Below are 21280 nucleotides of genomic sequence, written 5' to 3'. Positions count from 1 at the left end.
TTTTCCGATAGCTGTGTTAGATCTTCCAACATACTACTGGCATCGTCCTGTTTCTCTTGAAATTGAATAATGTTTTCTTGTTGCGGCTGCTGTCCTGACTCTTCTGCAAGTACTTTACTGTTGTCCTTCTAATTTTCTTCACCTACAATAAAATATAGCTACTGGTAACATTGTGAATGAACGTGGATCGTTATACAAATATGCACGCATTTTACATATTTTCTATTTCTTATGAAGTGTATACGAAACGTTTCTTTTACCAATGACCAGGAAAGTCTCTTTTTCTCTGAATCTGTAGATGATTGTTTGCTTGAAATGGAAGTACAGGAATTACTCCCGTTAGAATTGGGAGTATCAGAGCTACTGGTGTTGGTATGGGAGTTTCTTTGATCAATATCTGTATTTTCTGGTTAAATGTTATGTAAAGTGTCTTCGTTGTTGAAGTCCATGGGTATTTCTTCCTCAATTTGTACTTGTTTTTCGTTATTTTTTCCATCAATTTCACGTTCGGATTCTCCATAACTCTCTGTATATTCATTTTCGCCTTATTTCATCGTTTTCACAATGGATATGGGTTCCTTATTTTTTCCTTTATGTTTTTGTTTTCTTTTCTTCCAATTCAGGTCTTCGTCATTTTCATCACCAGATTACCACTTGGGTTCGTTTCTTCTTCTTTATCAAGTTCTTTCAAATGCTCTGATTCCAATCGTGAAAATTCCTTCTCTTCCGCGATTCATCGAAAATATATCATCACCAATTTTACTTTCCTAATGAGTAAAATAAATATATGGTTATGCAATTACATTAAGATGAATTTTGTGGTTGTCGGAAATTAGTAACAAAATAATAAATGTTAAAGCTTACATTTTACAATATATTTCATACTTTTTTGATGATAGTGAATAGTCTACCTGTTTTTTTATTCTTTGCAGTTTCTTGTAACCGTTGCGCCTTCTGTTTGCCTTGCTTGATCTAGGATGGAATTTAGTTCCTGATTTCGAGCTTTTATATTTCTTCGGAGTCTTGTACCATTCGACCATCCTTTTGACTGTCGTGGAACATATCCAATCGCCATCATTGCAGTCAGTATATGGGAGCACGTCATGGTACCCGGGCAAGTGCAGTATTGGTTTGGGTCTCCATTCTCACCAGAAAACAAAGTGACACAGTGTGTGTCAGCGCTGGTTGAGGTGATAGCGAAACATTTTTTCTCAGGCACCAATGAAATTCTGTTCTCCAATATTATAAGTTGTGCACGGCAAAGAATAGTTGGACTGGGTACGTACTTCTCGATAATTTTGGAGTGCTGTCAACCTAGCGATGAATACATATGTTATACAAAATACATATTGGGTATATTTTGTACATAATTTTTACGCGTTACCTCTAGTAATTTTTTCCCTTTTACAAGAACATCAGTATCCAAGTTGCACAATTCACTATCGTCATCAATCAACCGGTAACACTGCCTCAGTTCTTTGCGAAGTATTCACGTTTCTCCGACGCTGCGTATAGCTCTTTTCACTTGAAGTAATCGATGTCGTGATATTTCGGCACTTCCATCGATGATTTTTTCTTCGTCATATCCTCTGTGCTTTTCGAATCGCCTTTTCAAAGGGAGTTGAAGGATTCGATTCTATTTGTTGAGATAATATTGTAAACCCCGTAGTCCTTTAGTGCCCAAAGTCCCATTTCCTTCATGTCAGGGTGAATATTTTTTTCGAAATAAACTGAAAAAACCTAAAAATGATTTAAATATGAATTTTCAGTGAAATTTTATAGGATTTACATACATTGTTCCGTACATGTCTTTGTAAGGTATCCAGCGAAACGCTGTTTGCGTGGTACGATTCATGGTGTAGAAGTTCGTAAAATTGTTCACGATACCTTTCCAATTCAGGCTTCGTTGAGATCCCGAGACTTCTTAACTTCATTTTTATATTCATCCATGCGTGAATGTGACATCTAGCACGAGGTATAGTGTAAGAATTCGCCGACCAAATCAGAATTTAAACGGTAAAATTTAACTCGTGGCTTTTATTGCCCAGTTTTGACCCCAAATTTGTTGCCCCGAATCACCCACTTTCTACTTTTATTACTCTAACGGTAAAGTCAGCCTTCTTCCCCCGAACTTATATTTTTGAACACGCCTGACCTCGTTTGACTTTAAATTCGACTCTCTGTGTTACCGTATAAAAGACGGACAAACTTCACCAGCAGTAAGTCGAGTCACCAGTCGACCAGCGAGGCATTCAGTGAGTCAGTCTTCTCCCGATTCCTCCCTCCGTCTGTTACCTTTTCCCTTTAGTTTTTGCTGCTGTAATGTAATTGGTGTAAAATCTAAATCAACATCAACACGCCAATTGTTTCATCTGGTGGCAGCGAGGACGAACCCGCCGACCGAAGTCTTGGCCGTTACGGACGCGTTACCAAAACTCTACTACAACAGTTCTTCGCCGATGATGGCACAAATTGAAGACAAATATTCTGTCACCGACATCAAAGAAAAACCTTTAAAGAAGAAAATAAAGGCATTGTGGTTGGAGAAAGTCAAGAAACTAAAAAAATTTGTAAGTAAAACACTGAAAATTAAAATATCTCGACCTGTTTTTTCGTCTGCTATTGTCGCAAGCCGAGTCACCATTGAGAAAGTCTCTTCCCACCCGGAAAAACACGAAGACAAGGAAAATCACCAAAATGGAAACAGCATATTCGCGGATGAATCTGTCATACGAGCATCAGTGTTGGAACATCAAAGGACTGTAAGTTGCATTTTTTCCATCCCTCTTCCTGAACCAACTTGCGAAAACGCAGCTGTTACCACGTCGGCAAGTGAGAACAAAGGAACCAAAAATCGCTGTGACTTCCGACCACCTTGATGACCACGAAGACCAACCCGGGCTGAAACATCTGGACCAGTTGGAGCTCTTACACTCGATCCTACACGATGCCCACTTGACGCCAGGTGACGATCAACGCGCTTCAAACGCTGTACAAGCCGAAACCTTCAGAGTCTCTGATCGGCCACGGCCAACGGTCAAAATTAAGAAACGAAGAAGAGGTTGCACGAAAGAGCCGTTGCTTTTGCGCAAAGACGGTGCGTGCTTGTCTGCCCAGCCGCCTAAGCCCCCATCACCTAGACCACGCGAATACCCGACCAAACCGACATTGGAAATTCAACATTACAATTTGAAACCGATCCAACTTATTTCACAACTATCTTAGACCCCCCTTCTCTTACATAATTTTTCCACCTAAAACTAGTTCCTTTGAATTTGACACCTCCAGATTTATATAGACTACAGCAAAAAAAAAAAAATTACTTCACTTCTATTCCACCCTCTTATCCCTCCACTTAACCAAAGAGGACATTCTCATGCAAACTATTCTTTATCTTTTTTTATTTTGGAACAGCTGAAGTTTTATTGAGATTAGAATCTTGCTTCTTCTCTTATTGACACATCTGTTTGCGAAGCTGTGTTCTAGGTTTAGGCACACCTCTTGCAAAGGCAATTGTATCTGTACCGAGCTCCGGGCTTGAGGGCGTTACATATTTCCTTCGACGGAACACGCCACATTGAGCTCCGCGCTCCCAGACGTCCACCTCACTACTCATTTTTTCATATTCATTATTTTGCTGTTTTGAATCTGATTCGTAAAGACTGTCTAGACTTAGACACTTTTGCTTCAGATTTGTTTTATCGAGCTCCGCGCTCGAAGGCGTAAATTCCTTCGACGGAATGCGCCACACTGAGCTACGCGCTCGTAGACGTCTGCGTCACCACCCTTTCTTCATATTCTTTGTTTTGCTGTTGTAAATCTGATTTCAAAAGACCGTCTAGGCTTAGACACTTTACTTCAGATTATTTTTTATCGAGCTCCGTGCTCAAAGGCGTATATATTTCCTTCAACGGAACACGCCACACTGAGCTTCGCGCTCCTAGACGTCTGCGTCACTACTCGTTTAATGCTGTATCTTTTCTCCTTCGCTGTATTTCGTTCCAAATAAGAAAATTGTCTCATTCCATCTGAGGAAAGCTACCAACGCGATAAAGCTCCTCGAATATTCCTGTCTTATATTTTCTTCTCTTCAACTGCATATTTTACTATCTTGAGAACAGAGATTGCGAGACGCAATCTATTTTGACGGGGACCCATGTAAGAATCCGTCGACCAAATCAGAATTTAAACGGTAAAATTTAACTCGTGGCTTTTATTGCCCAGTTTTGACCCCAAATTTGTTGCCCCGAATCACCCACTTTCTACTTTTATTACTCTAACGGTAAAGTCAGCCTTCTTCCGCCGACCTTATATTTTTGAACACGCCTGACCTCGTTTGACTTTAAATTCGACTCTCTGTGTTACCGTATAAAAGACGGACAAACTTCACCAGCAGTAAGTCGAGTCACCAGTCGACCAGCGAGGCAGTCAGTGAGTTAGTCTTCTCCCGATTCCTCCCTCCGTCTGTTACCTTTTTCCCTTTAGTTTTTGCTGCTGTAATGTAATTGGTGTAAAATCTAAATCAACATCAACACGCTAATTGTTTCAATAGTAGGAAATACCTAAAAAAATAATATAACGTACAATTTTGGAAGTATACAAGAATTATGTCATAGATACGTCCAGTATACGGCTCAATCGAAAAATGTCGAATATAAAAAAAGAAAACATTTTTTCAATATGTTAGAAAATCTATATAACAAAAAATGACATAAATCTAAATATAATCTGTTAAACTGTAACAACTTAATGCCCGATATTCTTACCTTTTCAATAGCGTTAACTATAGCTTGCTCTTCATCTGTGCATATTATGATATTTTTAGCTTCCGCTAATCTTTTTAATTTCTTCCTTAATCCTGTTGAAGAAATATTCATAGGATGACTGAAGTTTCTTTGAGTGCAAAAACAGGCTAAACCGATGGTGGGAATAGGATTTCCAGGAAGATTTTCATATTCTGTATGGTGGAATGAAAGCCAACTAACGTTAAAGCTTACAAGATCAATGTTCGTGTCGTATTCCATTACGACTGCCGGTGAATCCGTGCGATCCAGCAGCAATTGGAATTCATCAGCCATTTCTAAAAATGTAAATTAATTGTTATCCGAGACGTACCTAAAATCTGCAACGTATAATTAAAAAATAATAAATAACGTATAATACATATTCACCGAAATGCAAACACGCGTAATTGAACTCGGGATACAGCTCGAACTTCCGCATGAAATTTGTTTCAATGCCAGATAAGTAGGCGCTGTATTGCGCATCATGGCTAAGTGTTGTTGCTCTTCTTGCCGCCTTTTGTGCATTTTTTTACTTGCTGTAAATTCCTCGGAGCCTGTACAGCCTGTTTTTTTTCATATTCTTCCCTACACCTTCAATGATGTCGCCATATACTTGGGAAGGTGGGTCATCTTTTCTTTCTTTTGCTGTTGTTAAGACTGACTGGGTAGTACGGTAAAGAGGCTTTTCTGTTTTCTCAAGCCGTTTTGCATATCCGTGCGAATACTCCTTGTTGAATCACGATGCGTCGCCTTCGTAGTTAACCAGAACCTCATTAGGATATTCTTTGTGATGCAATACTGTCTTGTTATACTGGGTGGTAAAGGACTCTGGAGTTTCACCGCAATTGATCCTTAATTTGAAAGTAGACTGGGAAAAGATAGTGCACCGGCTCTCCTTCTCTTCCCCTTTGAAATCTTCACTGTGTTCCGGAAAAAGATATTTTTTCTGAATGGTTTATGTCACTTTTCCCCTTGTTTGACGCCAACAATATCCATCCATGCGCCAATCCTGTTCAAATTTCTCGCCTTCCCATCTAATCATGAATTTTGTACCTATGTAACATAGATTACATTTTTATTACATATTATAGATATGTTTAAGTTGTATGTTTTGTTATGGAACGAAATGCAATGATAAATACGTAATCTTTCTACAATGAAGTAGAAAAAACGATTTGGTAAACATTTTGACAATTAATGAAACATTCTATTGCTATGTTTATCTTTAACAGAAATCTTACCTGGGTTTGGCAAAAGAGCATGCGATGGGAAATTTGTTTCTTCGTTGATTATATACGCAGGTAAAGTATTATCCGAAAACATAGAAATGATGCTCAGCATAAATCCAGTTTGTTTTTTATTAAAAACCATTTTCCGTAAGTTCAAACGAGAAGGAAACACAACAGAGAACGGATTACTTAAATCCAATCACAAACGGTCAATTAGTTTTCTCACAACTTACACCACTGACTTACTCCCCAAAACGAGTGACCCAAGGGAATGATCCACAACAAAAATGTCCATATGGTCATTTCCAATAAAGTCAAGCCACAAGGGCATTCATCATTTCGTTTTTGAAAATGCTCTGTTGCAATATGCAAGAAATTTTTTTCAACAATTTTTTATTGAAACAATATGTTAGATATATATTTGCTTATTCGGATGGCAATCCTTTCGATTTCGCCAATTTTTTATTATTAATAAAAAAAGACTGGACTTGTTGATTTTTCTATTTATTTTAAACTATCGTGTCGTATTAATTTCAAATTGACAAACAAAACCAAACCAATACACGTACACGGAAGGCTCCATACACGATTTACCCAATTTCCACCGTCGTCTTCTAGTGATGAACCATGTACAAGCGGCGCTAAGCCCCTCCAACTAGGGGGAGAAGTTTGACAAATACATGGTATAATACACGATGTACCCAGGACACGCACACGACGATTCGTACACGATCTACACTGGCCCTTCAGACATTTAACCAGTGCTCCCGTGATTCATCATTCTACATCTTTAATTTCATCTCTAAAAGGGTAAGAACAGCACACGGGCTGAACTATACTTTACAAGATGTTGCGGACAACAGCATACGTGGTTATCTATTCCGAGAGACGCTACAGTCGACGCTTTAATTACCAATACTAAAACTTTCCGTGAAGAATCGTACATTTTTCCTAGATAAGTAGGAAATTCTTAAATAGCCTTAGAAACACAGTGAATTTATATAACCTCAGGGAAGGGGTGTAAATTCAAAAATTAGTGTAAAACCCGTCTTCATTTGTCCTAGCGAGAGTTCTGCTAGACGCCTAAGAAGTTGAGTAACGTTTAAGTCTTTCCTATTTTAATTCTTGTGTCACATTGCATTTGTCCATTCTGTGTCGGAAGAAAAATACAATAGTTAGTTAAAGTCCAGTGTGACTTTTAATCATGGAAATGCAGCTCATTACCCGTTTCTAACGAATTTTGCGCTGCTTTATTTATAGTCGATCCAGAAAAGACTAATCCGTGTTTACCTAGTTCCCTCAAGATCCAAGAAGACGATTGCATCCGCCTCCTGACTTGTCAACCACATTGCCCTGTTGTGACAGTAAAGCGCCAGCCAGACACAAGATTCTTAAATCTCAACCTCTAGAGAAAGTTTGGCTGTCTCAAGAGTAGGGACAGTCCTTCAGAGTGGTTTAAACAGCCCTGTAAATCAGTCAGATTCGGAATCTGACTCAGAAGCAGATTAACTCAGCCAACGCATCCTATTGTTCCTGTGATAGGACAACACCTTTTTTTACCTCTAACACATCAGCAGGAGCTTCAAGGCACAGCTATGGCAGCTGTCAGGAAATTCATAAGCGCACCTATTTTTTGAGGTAGCCAAACAGAAATCCCTCGTCAGTGGTTAGAGCGTTATGAAATGATTTCTACCCACAATGGCTGGGGCGATGCTGACAAACGCTGACATGATAATAAGCGATGTTGACAAAATAATTTTAGTATGTACAGTATCCTGCACAAAAATCCGAACACCGATTTAATTTTTTAAAGCCACCTACTGGCGAAGTAAAGGGTTTTTGTTTGTATTTCTTTAAGGGGAAGGGTAGACAGGGTGATGGACACGACAGGGCAGGGTTGGGTGAGTCTAGACCTTTTTCTTAAATGCCTTAAAATATTACGCTTCAAGGCAAGTAACAGGTCGGGTCATTTTGCAATCTCCCAGGGTGGGGTGAAGACCTAATATATTTCCACTGAAACTTGAACTTAAGGCTAAGTTAGGAATTCTGGAAGGTACCAAAATTTATTTTACTAAGAGGTGGGTCAAACCACTGACGAGTTTTTTACACTCACAGAAATAGAACAGACCACACACATTCTCGATAGGGGCTCAAGCCATACCACGTTTTGATTAGCGGCGTATTCCTTTCCACGTTTCGAAAGAGAGCTCAGGCTCGAGCACGATTAGCCAGAGCTTAAGCTCAGTTGACGGTATGCAAATTCTGTTATCCCATATAGCTCCAATTACTCACAAATTTACGCCTTCAGCTAGAAAAAGGCATTGAAGGCATCAACATAGAAGAAGCTATCGCCAGGTGGCTTTTCAAGAACGCCAAAACTCGATAACAAAACTTACTAGATCGCATCATCAACGGCCTACAACGGCAACCCCCACTCGAAAAAGAAGAACTAGCCATCTATAAGGAAAGCTTGGAGGCGGTAACGCAAGAGTGTCTAGTAGATAATTTTAGAAAACAATTTAATTTTGAGCTTCAACGGAAGTCCATAGAAGCGTGCGAAGGAGACACAAGCGAGTGCACCAGCTATGAAGAAACCGCTAAGGAGAAAGTCAGAAAATTGAATCGAGCAATACAACAGTTGCTAATAGCCAGCAAAAGGCAACCGCCGACAGAAACATCTGACGAACCAGCCAAACGCCAACGCATGGAACTAGAAAGCAATTTTCAAGAGGTTAAAGAGAATGCACTCCAAGCTCAAAAGGAACAGTGCGAGAATGAAACTATTCGTCCAGAGCCACTTCGGTGGTCCAGAGCACAGGATCTTTCGGGAATTCACAAGAAGACAGGAACAAGAACGTCGACTCAATGGTTAGAATACTTCGTATCGTGAATGAGAGCCAATCCCTTTAACGGAGACTCCAAGGAGTGGCCGAGTTTTATTGCAAACTTCGAGACCTTTGTCCACGATACCACTCTGCATAATAAACATAAATTGTTGATTCTTGGAGATGTTCTATATCCTGATATAAAGAAGAGAATGGCTCATCTACTACAGACACCAGGAACCTATGAGAGGGCAGTACAGGAGCATCGCCAAAAGTACGAGGATGTCCAGCAACTGGTTAGATATCATATACAGCATTTTATTCTCCTTCCAAGTTGCAGACAGGGTGACCACCCAGCTTTATACGAATTCTTATCGGAGCTCCACGACACCGTCACCACGCTACAGGCCCTAGAACAAGTCGAAAAATTGAGTTATTGAAACACTCTCGAACAAATGTCATGCAAGTTACCTCCCGACGTAAGAAGCAATTGATGGGCGAAGTTTGCGTTCCAAATGCGACCGAAATACGTTGATCTCAATGATCTACACCAATGGTTAATCACGTACACCGTATCATCCACTCCATGGTGCTTCAAGGATCAGCAGACGTGGTACAGAGAGCACTGTTAGCCATCACTATATCTCGAATAGCGGAAATCCCCATCCCATCATTTTACTTGCGGTCTTACCGATTTTCGTTTTCAACGGAGCAAACTGGGTAAAAACGTATGCTTTACTAGACAGCGCAAGTGAGTCATCTTTAATTCGTACGGAGATGGCCAGAAAATTGGGACTGAAAGAGCACATCAATCTCATCAAACTTAAGTCGATCCAAGGAACCGAATCGGACATCTCGACAACCACTACCAGCTTCACGATCGCATCCAGCAACCATTCAGTGGCCTATGCAATGAAGAACGCTCTTACAATACCCGAGTTTCACCTCACTAAACGAAAAATCCATTGGCCGTTGGAAATCGCTCGTTGGAGCCATTTATCCACAATACCACTAGAAGAAATTGACACGTCGCTGGTGTAAAGCATTCTCCCTCTCGGGTTAATGGGTTGATGAATTAAGACAATTGGTCGTGTAAATAAACTAAAAGGCGTATTTACCCACAATGATGATTATGTATTATTAAGCTGAGGCGGAAAGGTTTACAAAACGAGTAGGGATTCATGGACGTAAGTCCAATCGGGAAACTGAGCGCGAGATTCGAGACAAAGTAATTTGATCTTACCTTGGTAGTGCGGGCGTACAAGCGTGAGGGAATAATAGGAGAAAAACGGGAAACAATACTACTTGCCGACACGTATAGTATTTGGAATACGTGTTGAGAAGATAATTCGAATACTCGCGATGCTCGGAGTGGAAAGAAGAACAAAATAAGTTGGGAGGAATAACTAGTGAATTAAGATGAATAAGCTAAGACATCAAGATAAAAATTCTACTGTTTAAGAGTGATAATTCAAGCTAAAGGCGACTAAACATCTTGCAAGCTGGTACTTGTCTGACTCCTGTCAGAAAGTGGGTTCACCATGAAACGTCGAATCTTCGTGTATGGCGTGATATGTGATGACGTATAGGTACTTCACGCGTGTAGCCAATCACGGATGTCTTGTAACGTGGCGTGATGTTCGTGTTGTACAGGTACATCACACGCGTGAGTCAGAACCCGGAAGTTTTATCGAGGTCAACATGATTGCACATGAAGCAACTAGCAAATACGGTTATAATAGTGAATAAGAATATAATATAAATATAAGGTAAGCATAAGCAAGTAGATCATATTGTGGGTATCTTGCAAAGATATATACATTTTGATTGCTTCGTTACACTGGTAACCATCCTGCTTGGGTATGATATCCTGGATGTACATCTAACGTTGGATGTCAGATGGCCGGCTAAGGTTGCGCCAGGCCCCACAGCAATACGGACTTCTTTAGGCTGGACGGTAGTTAGTTCCAGTTAAACCAGCTAACATTTCACAAGAATATAATTGCAAGTCACTGCACGTCAACAAAATCGAAAGAACACCCATTAACAGCATTGGAAGAGAAATTTTCAACAACAGAGCCAATCGTCACAAAACCAGACGTAGGGAAATTAGTTTCCCCGGATGATCAAGCTGCGTTAACCTCTCTTGGTCAGACGATTCGCTTGCTGGATACCGGACGTTATGAGATAGGCCTTACGTGGCGAATACCCCGCCAAATACTTCCTGACAATGCCCATCAGATATTGAAAAAAAATTTCGCTTTGGAAAGGAGATTACTACGACAACCGGAATTAACAAAGCGTTATTCAAAGACCATTAATGAATACGTTGAATTGGGATACGCTAGACAAGTTTCATCAGGTGAATTAAATAATGAAGACTCGGGAAGAAGGTGGTACGTTCCGCATCATGCAGTGACTCACCCTCACAAACCGGATAAGTTAAAAATAGTGTTCAACCTATCGGCAAAACATCGTGGTATCTTATTGAACACAGTATTGTTAAAGGTACCTGGCCTCTATTCCAACCTGGTAGGAGTGCTATTACGTTTCAGAAAATAAAAAAATCACCGGCCGAAAATGGCCAAAATGTTCCTGCAAGTGCGTTTGAGGGAAGAAGATCAGACGAGCCTTAGTTACTGGTGGAGACCACCAGGTGATGTTCGCAAATCACAAACTTTTCAAATGATGATCACATGTGGCCTTTCCAACTTTATTTGCATGAGTAGACATACAACTGGGGAAGGGGCGGTTCAGTCATCCCCCAAGCAATACAAACAGAAAAAATATGAAATTGGACTTGTTCTACTTACAATAATTGCAGTAATTGCTTGTCGAAACGAATTTTGTCCAGCAGATCTTTTCCAACTAAAAACTACCCTACCAGAAAAACTACTGCCTTCTTCCTTTTACGCCTCTTTTCTTTTTGTTTTATGCAGCCTCTTATTCCCCCTCGTTTGACGTTTTCGCCCATCTCCCTTCAATTGTTTTCTTCTGAATTCTACGTCACATAAGGTAAGATCAGTACACGGGCTGACCTATACTTTACATGCTCCTTCGAACCACTTACTTTAATTGAAATTTAATTTAAAATTTAAGTTTTTGGGTCTGTGAGTGTGACGCACCACGTGAATGCCTTGGGGAAAATGTTTTTTTTGTTTCATGTTACAAAAAACTTTTGAATTCTCCCTTCAAAAATAAATTAATAAATAAAAAATATGATTGCCATTTCTTTCTTTCTTTTGCTTTCAATTTGGAGCGAAATTTAACAATTGCACAACAACACAAAAAAGAAAAAGACTTTCTAAAATATATCTAGAAATAGACAACACCAAAGTAATTTTTTTTTAATTTTCGAGTAGAGTGGCGCCATCTAGCGCTCAAAATTCCAACTATTTTATTTTTTTTCAAAATTATTTCAAACTTGCATTCTAGCTGAATGGATACGTAATCTGGCGTCCAGAACTACAAACTTTTCTTTCCTTATCAAATTCAAACAATATCTCCACCAGAAGGGAACTCCTACGCTACCTAACGGTCAAAATAACAAACTTTTTCAAAAAATTTAAAAATTGTATTTTTACCTCAAAAGTGAATGCTCACACCACCTAGCGGTCAAAAAACAAAATTTTCCATTTATTTTCCAAAATTTAAAATGTTTTCTGTCTTTTTACCAAAATTTCATATCTATGCAACCTAACTTTCATAAACTACGCTATGGTGAATCTTTGTTAAGTTCTTTATAAATTTTTGTTCGCAATACTTGAAACCTTGCATTGAAACCTCCATTGTTAACCACCGAAATAAGCGGAACGGAATGTGGTTAACTCAGTGGCTAAAAGGCCACGCTGCGATTGTATTAGCTGACACGACACGAGGTTACAACACCGAAAATGGTGTTGTAACCACAGGTTGCGATTGCAGTGTAAGAGTGACCTCGTTGCCGCATCTCCCTCCGTCTTCGACTACGGCGGAAATGCATGAAAAGGGGAAGACAAAAGAAGGGCGCTAACGCGAACAATTAGTTTTGGTGTAAATCGGGTGGCGGAAGTGTAAGGGAGGGTAACCTATAGCAAAACCAAAGGGTGTTAGTTTAGCCAAGGTCAGACAAGTTCAGACGTGTCTGCCCCTCGGCAATGACACGAACACACACACACACACACACACACGTACATACAGACATACAAAACAAAAAATTAAATTACATTTATCCCTAACGACTTCTGTCGTTAACATTCATGTTATTGGAAAAGCCAATTTTGGTACTCCGTTTAATAACCAACTATCTTGAATCGTGTTAAAACACCGCCCAAACGCTGTGACATCATTTATTACTGACAACAAGATCGGTACATTGCTCGAAGTTACCGAAAGGTAACTAAGAGCCAAAATCGAAATTCGCTACATCAGCCAGTCACCTGTTTGAAGGAAGGAAGGAAGGAGGAAGAATCTAAACCAGTGGAGTTTTAACAATACGCCCACTATCTGGAGAACAGCGCTAATCCCTTCCATTAACCGCAACTGGTGGCAATAACGAAAGTAAAAAACTTTCACCTTAATCTTTTTATCCACTCCTTTAATGGAAATCCAGAAGTGGAACCCCACTGTGAACCACTAAGCAGCCAATAACTAAAAGGTTTGAAAACCCGGTATCATCGACGATAGAAGCAAGGAAAGACAAGCCCCTTTTCTTTTTTTGCTTCAGTTAGTTCCAGCAAAAAAAGTCAAGATTACAGGAGCGGCGATTGCAACACGTTCAGGCGTAAAAGGCCACCTCACCAGGACAAAGAAGAAAATAAAGAAGTAAAAAGACGTCTCCATGACAGCAGAATTGGATATTGACCTTGCCACGGAGACTGAACTCCTGAACTGGCATTACCAAAAATGTATCAAGGCGGGCGATCAAGTAAGATGGTCTCTGCAAGCTGCCAACGCCACCAAGGAGCAAATCGAAGAAGATTATTCCACAGTAGCGGAAGTCGAAGAAGAAATCAGTATGGTACTCACTCTCGCAAAAAAAAAACGCGACGAATACTAACACAAACTGGACGCTAAGTTTCAAGACCAGCAGAAAAATGAAGATCGCAAACGGGATAAATACAGGAACAAGCTGCTCCAAGATTTGCTCAATTAACAACAAGAAGCATTTGTAGCCCAAATTCTTTATCAGCAATAGGCCTACACCTTACAGATTCAGCAGCTAATAGTTCAAAATCAAGCTACGGTACAAATGGCATCTGCAGCAGATCCAGGAGCAGCCAAATCTGCTCCAGTAGCGGCTGCTCCTGTTCCAGTAGCAGCCATACCTGCGCCACAGTCAAATTGCCTTCTCCAAAGGCAAATAAAACATTCTAAAGGAGATATCCTTGAGTGGACATCATTTTGGTAGAGCTTCAATACCTCCATCCACTCGTCCACAATGTCAGATGTGCAAAAATTTGACTATCTCAAAGAATATCTCAAAGGTGAGGCATACCTTTGCGTTGAAAACCTGGAGCTCACCGGAGCTAACTACAGCATCGCCATTGCTGAACTAAAAAGGGTCTACACCAAACCCAAGGCCCTCATCCAAACTCGTGTAAATTCGACAGCCTGGCTCCCGTAAAGTCATGACAGACGTAGCAGCTCTACGAAGACTACAGCTCACCTTCCAATCACATATAAACGCCTTGGAGACACTCACAGTGCAAAACGACACATCTGGAGAAGTCTTTGGCACTAAACTAATAAAATTGCTTCCTGCAGAATGGCAGAAGGAATGGTCGTGTTCTGATGCCAACGACATCATCGACATCACAGCCCTGCTGAAGTTCGTCAGGGATCAAGTCGATGCTGCTGAAAGATACGGCCGATGGAAGTCGCAAACTGTAAAAATACCACAGCAGATGACACCAACCACGCCGGCGAAACCGCCACCAGTGGCCTCACAGCTGGCGATTGGAGCCAGATCACAGCCAGCCAGCTCCAAATACCAGAAAAAATTCAAAGCAAAACACACAGCCGTCAAATCCACCAACGAGGCGACAGGACAACTACATCGTCCCAGAAAGCACAAGACCATGCATTTTTTGTGGGGAAATCCACTACTCCACAGATTGTCCAGTAAGCCTTAAGGACAAAAAGACCATCATCGCCAGGCAGAAACGGTGCGTCAGAGGTTTCAGTGCCAATCACGAAACCACAATCTGCCCCACCAACTATGCATGCAAACACAGCCAGTCAACAAACTACACCGTCCTCTGCGATAAAAGGGTAACAAAATTTGCACAACAGACTGTTAACGGAAACAATGCCCCAACGAAATTTACGGCATCGGTCTCCAGTGCAAATACCTTCTACGATTCAGAAGTTAATTTTACGAACCCTTTCAAAAACAAGGAGGAAATGGCACCCGGGAATGAGGCCAAGGAATCTTCGCCACCCCAGCCGAGGCCTACGGAAGAAAATTCTAGCAAGGAGCCTGACCATATCTCCAGAAGCAAAAAGAAAAAACGGAAAATCGTAAAACAAGAATTGAAACGGAAGACGGACTTCGATTTATCGCTGTTTTGGAAACTAGAACACTTCGCCAATTTAAACAATTACGATGCAGTAGAGCCAGACGATCCACTTAGCTCCTTTGGAAACAAATCACCCGTCAAGAAGATAGGTGATACTGCACCCCAATCTCGTGGAAAACGGACAACTGGAGGTTAGAGAAAAATTTCCTGGTGGCAAAAGGAAGACTGCAGAGTCTACTGAAAATTACTCAAAAGAACACCAGCGCTTCTATCATCCTACCATAAGGAAATCGACCAACTGCGAATCTAAAACTTCGTAGAGGAGGCAGATCAAACTACGGAGGACTCCAAACTTATCTACCGCACCATCTTGTCCTCCGACGGAACAAAACAACCACAGCAATTCTACCGGTGTTCGATGGGGCGGAAAATTGAAAACTGAACCTTGACGACGTTTTGGAAACCAGCACGAATGTCAACCACGATCTGCTAGCCGTTTTAATGCGATTCCGTTTTCATCGAATCGCATGGATAGCAAATATCGAAAAAGCATTTTTGAACATCACCCTGCATCCTGAAGACGCTGAAGTTGTAAGATTTATGTAGGTAATGGAGCTAGAAACGCCAGGCTCGCCTCTAGTCGCCTACAAATGGACCCATTGTGGTCCCATTTGGTTTTAGCTCCAGCCCATTCTTGCTACTAGTTACCCTCAACAAGCACCTAGACGGAATGGAGCCACTTTACTCCACCACAGTTGAACAGTTAAAGGAGTAGATCTACTTCGACGACTACCTCAGAGGCGCCGACAGCACCTCCACAGCCAAAACAAGAATAAAGGAAACAAAATTCATCCCACAGGAGGCAAAACTCAACATACGTAGTTGGGTCACCTACGACCAAATAGTCCGTATATTTCTCTGTGAGAAGGGGCTTATCAATCCCATAATAATATTCACTCAGAAACTGGAAGAAGGTCAACCGAAGGTCATAGGGATTCGAATTACATGGATATCAGCTATGACTGGGTTGAACGAGTTCACCAACCTAAAAATCCCCCGCTGGATAGGTTACTCGAAAAGAGTCATACAACTTGCAGAGATTCGTGTTTTCGGCAACAAATCCGAGGCAGCTTATGGAGCCGTAGCCTATAAAAGGCTAAAAAAAAAACGGGTGAAGTAGTCATTCGCGAACCGAAATAGTGGCAGCAATGCCCAGCTGTTCAAAATCCTACGGATCTCACCTAGCGGGTAGCGCCAATGGCAACGCTGATGATACACTCCGAGCTGTGGTGAAACATCATGGCCATCATGTTCATGGCCATGATGGTCCATCATAGAAACCAGATTCAACACCCGAGGAAGGAGAACCTAGTAATTGTGAGTGGATTGAAGTGGAAGCCAAATCCAAAACCGTCATCATGTCGGTGGCTTCCGTGGAGCCAGCTACTTAAGTGGAATGACAGCTGGATCGAATTCCGTCATGGAATCGATTACTCCGAAGAACCGCCTGGATACTAACCATAGTAACTATTCAGAGACCGTCCCGCAAACGCCACACAAGTGAAAACTCCAATCAAGATAGGGGACGGAAAACAAATAATGGTAGACCATCTTACCGTAGGGGACCTGCCGAAAGTGGAGCTACTTATCTACAGCTCCAAAGAGAAGCCTATCGAGGACGTTATATAAGACGTTCCAAGACCTACAAGAAGGGAGGCAACCACATCAAAAGGAAAAAATTACCGCACTCCGACCCGTCTGGGATGCAAGTGATCGAGTAATTAGAGTAAAAAGAAGGGTTGAGCTAGCGCTATAAGACAGGGGAATTGAACCCGCCATCTTATTGACCACTCACCATCAAGTCGTCAAATTAATCACCCAAGACCGAAATGTCTCGCTGAAACACGCTGGAGTTAAAAATACCCTCTCGGATCTAAGACGACGTTTTTGGATTATCAAAGGACGCCAACAGACTAAATATCTTTTGCATGCCTGCGTCATATGCCAACGACTATCTTCACGGCCATTTAGAGAAGAAGCTGCACCTCTACCATTAAATCGCCTGAAACAAGCAAAAGTCTTCGAAATCACGGGTATATATTTCGCAAGCCATTGTACTACAAACACCCAACATCCAGTAAAAACGCAAACAAGCTGATCCCACGGCTTTCACGGATCTCCCGTCAACGGATGGTTTGGTTTTGAAGCCCATAACAGAGCCTCCAGATATGGAGCCCCTTACGGAAGCTCGAGACATGGAACCAACGGAGGAAAGCAAAGAAAATCTCCAAGCGGGTGAATCCTCAGTCAAAAGGAAAGGCAAAATCAAACAGCCGAAGAGTTATGCTTGCCTATTTACTTGTGCTTTGACTAGAACCGTCCATTTGGCGTTAACGAAAACTATGTCCGCACCTGATTTCTTCCTAGCATTAAGACAATTCTCCGCTAGAAGGAGTAGCATGTCTATTATGTACTTGGACAAGGCCCAGACATCCAGATGCGTCTCCAACTATATGAAAGTGTTAAGATCCGATCCAGCCATCCACGAACTTCTGGCAATGTGGAAAACCGAATCGATATTCTCCGCCAGTCTAGCCCCATGGTTGGGAGGGTTTTGGAACGCATGGCGCGGACGATAAAGGATTTAATGCGGCTATTAAATGGTCACGCATGCTTGGAACTAGAATGCAGTCTTATTGAGACGGAGAGTATGGTGAATGCCAGGCCACTCACCTACGTGGCAGAAGGAAGCTATGACCGCTCCCCATTGCCCCAAATCTTCCATGTACTCCGATTCAGTCGAATGTACTCCGCCATAGCCAGCAGTGAACCTCATCACTCCCGATGCAAACAACGCGTGCCTTTTGGAAATTGATCGGCAAAGCTGGGAATATGTCAGCGACATCTGCGAACGCTTCGTAACTGACTACTTACTCCAAATCGACATGTTCCACTGCAAGGGAACACCCAGCCGCTAGATCAGGGTAGGAGAAGTTGTCAGGAGTTGATCACTAGCAGAGACGGTTTAATCCGTTAAGTTATGGTCAAAACGCCGAACGGGAACCTAATCAAACGCGCCATCCAGTCGCTACATCCCCTAGAACTATGTGAAGACAAGCTGGAAGACGTAGAGGCCCCCCCCCGCTGGAGTTGGAGTCAGAGCAGGAAGAGGTATCTCCATCCGTGACCGCCGCGGGTCCGATCGAACAGGAAGAGACGTGAACCATGGGCTCTGGTGGGAAGTGTGTTGGGAATACACCGTCTTTACAACAGCAGACGACCCGGTCTGGGCTTCAGACACGTCTACCACAACGTTTTTCATTGTATGATCTGGGTAGCCCTCGGTAGGAGTTCACCATCTTAAAATTCCATTGTGCTTAGCCCCGTTCTCGGCATCACGGCCGTTACTATTTTCAGAGCAAGTGGCAGTTAGTAACGTAACACCCCGCACAGTTACGACATACAACCAGTGCTTCCGTGTTTTTTAATCTCCTCGACTTCAATTTCATATTTAATAAGGTAAGATAAGTACACGGGCTGACCTGTTATTTACAATGAGATACAGCAGCATTTTCTGCATGGTAAACTTGGGTAAGTTTCATGTCGTAGATCAGACAGCTGAATTGTTCCAATGGAATACTACCCGTCATTAGTAAGTTTAGGAAGAGGGATTGACAGGGGAAGAGAAAAATATGTGTGTGAAAGAAGTATACAATATAGAAATGGAAAGGAATTTACAGTTTAGAAAATTTTAAAAGGATTCTTTTTTTTTTTACTTTATTTTATTTTGTTAATCTTTTTTTTGTTTCGTTTTTGCGTTTTTGTTTTGTGTTGTTGTGATACAGTAATTATTGGAAAAAATAGGGAAAATCACAGTAAGTGAAAAGTCTACAAAAAGATGCTGTAGTCGACCGCTAGGTGTCATGGATGTATAATTTGGATGGGGAAAAATGTAAGGGTCGAAAATGGTCATCTTGCATCTTCCAATCACTTTAGGCTTGGATGGATGGAAGATGTGAACCATTAAAAACTTGAGCAGAGACTAGAGTGGAGGCGGTCAATACTCTTGTCAGTTGTGTGTTAGTCGTGTTAGCGTTTTGTTTAACTTGTTCGTTTCCTTCCTTAGTGTCAGCAGTTTACCTTTTTTGGTGTTATCGTTTGAGTGCTGTGCCTTGCGTAGTTGCCCGCGTAGATTAAAAGCTAAAATAAACAGTTACTCCCGGTTCGCTCGTTACATGGTGGAGATGCAGGGTGCAAGACAAACCGGTTGTTCCCCTGAAGGTGAAGAGTAAAGTAATAAGCTAGGATGCGGGTTCTGTTGAGAGGTCATTGGGAAGTTTGACCAGCTGGTACGGTTACCTTAAATTGCTTGGGCATTGGACCACAGTCCCGGCCCAACTTCTTGCCCCTTGGTTTCGCTTCACCACCGGGAAAGATCTTGCTCTGTGTAGGTTAAAAATAGGTGTACGGGGAAAACCTTGAGACCGAAGGGTCGTAGAATTACGGTTAAGGGGGTAGATGAATTTTGGTCAACTTAGGCAAAGTAAAAGGATAAGGGGGATTTCAGCGTCACCCGAAAGGGGAATTAGGGTAAGCGAAGATAAAGGGAGATTTGGGGGTAAGGCCGAAGGTTCCGATGGGAGTTTTTGTAGACGCAGGGACTCAGACCTCACCCGCGTCCGGTCCTTCAGCTTCGAGTCGGGGAGCCGAATCCTTAATCCCAGTTGTAAAGCGTCCTATTTACCATCGTCGATACCTTTTCAGTGCCGTCGATTGGTAATTTTCGGTGTCCAACACACATTTACAATCGTTGGTACCTTTACAGGGCCGTCGATTGTTAATTCCGTTTTCGCCCGTCTTTAATATTTTCAATCGTCGATACCTTTACAGGGCCGTCGATTATTAATTCCGTTTTCGCCCGTCATTAATATTTTCAATCGTCGATACCTTTACAGGGCCGTTGATTGTTAATTCCGTTTCGCCTGTCTTTAATACAATCGTCGATACCTTTACAGGGCCGTCGATTGTTCATTTCGTTTTTTCGTTTGTGCACATTTACAATCGTCGATTCCTTTACAGGGCCTTCGATTGTTCATTTCATTTTCGCTTGTGCACAATCACAATCGTCGATCCCTTTACAGGGCCGTCGATTGTTAATTACCTTTTCGTCCGTCTCGTATCGTCGATAACTTTACAGGGCCGTAGATTGTTACTTATTGACTCTCTATTTGTTTACAATCAGTAATACAGCTTCATCATTCCGTGAAAGAAGAACACTCCGGCGGCTAAGCTGAGGAGAAAGCTGATCCGTAAAGGTTTTCGGCAGGAACAATACCGTTTCCAGTATATCAAGGATTTGGAACCTGCATATCGAGAGACTGCAAGCGAGACAACTGCAAGACTCATCGCTCAACGGAGACCAACACAAGGCATGCAAGCTGTTATTCTTCCTGCTCCACGTAACTAAACTTTAAGGTTTATTTATATACAGTTATCCTGGCAACTTCAGTTGTTTAGAGTTGTCCACACTGGAGCTGCTGCCTTGGATTCAAGCTGCACAGAAAGTAGCGGAATTTATTCTAAACTTACCGTCAGCTTCAGACAGCCAGCCCAGTCAATTACGTCCGCCGCTGGAGCCGATCTCACAGCCACAAGCTGCTGATCCTACTCCACGTCGCATACGGCTGGATTATTTTCGTTCCTCAGGTGGAAGAGATAACGACACACCACCACAACCACCGGAGGCTTTGAGAGCTGCTTTAGTTAAATCTACTCAGTCACTCCGGAAGACTGGACCACGGCTAGCGGATTTTGTTTCTCCGCCGTCGCCAAAGAAACCTCGTTTCTATCGGCCATACAGTCCGCGACCAGTCGAGCAACTTCCGGATCCACCTACTCCTCCAGGAGTTCCAGAGTCTGAGCCGGACGATTTCGTCCCTAAT

General features: G+C 41.9%; 1 pseudogene; it reads right to left on the bottom strand.

The window, feature by feature from the left end:
- Positions 1-759: 759 nt before the first annotated feature.
- LOC123477566 lies at positions 760-9692 on the bottom strand (annotated as a pseudogene).
- Positions 9693-21280: the final 11588 nt, after the last annotated feature.

This window comes from Daphnia magna, unplaced genomic scaffold (genome assembly GCF_020631705.1).
Source record: "Daphnia magna isolate NIES unplaced genomic scaffold, ASM2063170v1.1 Dm_contigs083, whole genome shotgun sequence".
NCBI lineage: Eukaryota > Metazoa > Arthropoda > Branchiopoda > Diplostraca > Daphniidae > Daphnia > Daphnia magna.
Note: the sequence above shows the minus strand (reverse complement) of the source record. Positions and strands in the feature narration are given on the sequence as shown.